Genomic DNA, 2,452 nt, shown 5'->3' on the forward strand with positions numbered 1-2,452 from the left:
GAATATTTTGACGTGGAAAAAAAATTGTTAAGCTGATTTTTGCACCAGATAATCAGAATGCATTATAGACCAACATATCCAAAATCCGCAAAAATCCGACGGAGGGAATTTGTTTTATCCAAGATGGCCGCCAAAATGGCCGCCATAACATATAACTTGCTGTATATCATCATCTGAAGCAGATATGATGATGATTTTAGTGTCTTTGAATAGGTGTAAGAGGTCAGAGAATTCAAATTTGTACACATCTAGAACACCGATGTCTTCACTCACACTTGAATCCAAGATGGCTGCCAAAATGGCCGCCACAACATGTAATTAGCTGTATCCCAGCTTCTGAAGCAGATATGATGATGATTTTAGTGTCTTTGAATAGGTTTTGGAGGTAATATAATTCAAATATGCAATTATCTAAAACACGAATGTCTTCATTCACACAGGAATCCAAGATGGCTGCCAAAATGGCTGCCACCATATGACATTATTAGCTATCTTTGCGTCTGAAGCAGATATATCAATGATTTTTGTGGATAACATAGTTATGAATTTGGTGAAGGGTAGACCGTTTAGAGAATCTTCTTACTTACCACACGGCTGTTTGATGTATATAGAATTGGCTTCATTATTAACTAAATGTAAACTATAGATGGCGCTATTTGTCCTAAATCATATTTCTTTATTTGCAAGGGTTATGTGATTAATACCGTCATTAAAACAGCTGGAATATGTGAAACAAGCAACAAGGGAATTTTATAAACATATGCCATCAAACAGTAAAAGGAATTATTTGTATTAAAAGCTTGAAAGAATAATTTCCAGTAACTAAATAGCGCCACCAATTTTGGCATTAATAGATGCATTTTATATCCGAAAAAGCTTTTAAAAATACTATAAAAGAGAATCATTTTGTAAAAGAGAGGAAATTAAAGTTGAGAACGACTCAAAAGCATCTGTATACATTAGCACGATATCACTTTTAGCTGTTTAAGCCTAAAATTTGGTTATACGTGATGTTTTGTTTGAAAAACTAATAAATGATCACATCAAACAACCGTGACCACTATATAAAGATAACAAACAATCTGATCCCGGCTTCACCAATTTTGTTCTACTGTCGCCTCAAGATAGCTGCTGTAATTCCTGATTGATCTAGATTTGATGTTACTATCAATGGTTTCCATGTATCGACCCAATAACGAGATGAACTGACTTTTGGTTCTTCTCAATTCGAGATATAAAGGAAGATCTGCTGGTTGTGGTGAGTCTTCATAGATTCTGTGAGCTGGATATCTGCACATGTTTCCCCACTCTTCTCTGGTGCTCATCATCGGGTCTTTTATTGACAGACCCTGTGCGTAGCCATCAAAAATAACGCAACAGTTTCCATATCTTGAACGCACATTATTGAAAATTGCATTGCTACATTTTTTTTACTTCATTTAAACCTTATGAAGAAAGAGCGCTGCCATCAAGAACATGCATAAGTTGCTCCCTTTGCTAAGACGATTTCACACCGCTTAGGCTTTGCTATCTGTGCTTTCACTGGTTTACGCATATAGCATTATCCTTCAATAGAGAAGTAGCAATTGTGGCAAGATCATAGTATGAAGTCACACTGTTTTTCCTCTGTACTATAGCTACAAGGCGTGAAAGCAGATGACTTAATATGAATTTTCTGTTTATCAACCTGAATTGCTGATGAAAGCAGATGATCTAAAGACCTCACTTGGTCATTTCTTTTACCTGACGCTTCTTTAAGATTCATAATGTAATTCTGAATGTTTACCCCTACCTGTCTTGTCACAGCTGATGCAATCACAATGAATGACAAATAAGTTAGATCATAGACCATTTAATGGTCTATGGTTAGATCATCTCTTTGCTGGGTAGATACTTGGAAGCCAATGTTCAGATCGTGCACAATGATAGTGCTGGATATGTAGACACCTTGATAGTGGCATGTACCCTTCAATTTGCCTTAAGGAAGAGAAATAACAAGAAGTACTTGTCCTGTTGATTTACCACTGGAACCAGAATATGGCCGGTATCTACTTCCATTCAGGGGAATAATAATAATGATAATGCACTTATCAAATGCAACCCCGGCCCCTGGGGACCCGGGGATGGCCGTGTCGTGGGCCGTGGATTTTGGGTTTAAAAGCTCAAGTCCCAGGTAAACACCTGGCCAGTCCCGGGCCCACCCGGGCAAAACTCTCAGCCACTCCCCGGCCCCCCGGGCCGAATATCTGATGCAAACCGATGCAAACCCCGGGTATTCCCCGGCCCAAGTTCCCTGCCCTGAGCATCATAGGCTTAATATGGTTTTAATATTATTGCGGCAATCTTGTCATGCGGGCTCAAATGTCGACTGCCGCGCTCTGGACATGCTGGGTGGATTCAAAGGCTCCAACATATACAGGTCTACATGTGTGTCCCATTGCAAATACGTCAG

This window comes from Amphiura filiformis, unplaced genomic scaffold, assembly GCF_039555335.1.
Source record: "Amphiura filiformis unplaced genomic scaffold, Afil_fr2py scaffold_117, whole genome shotgun sequence".
Taxonomy (NCBI): domain Eukaryota; kingdom Metazoa; phylum Echinodermata; class Ophiuroidea; order Amphilepidida; family Amphiuridae; genus Amphiura; species Amphiura filiformis.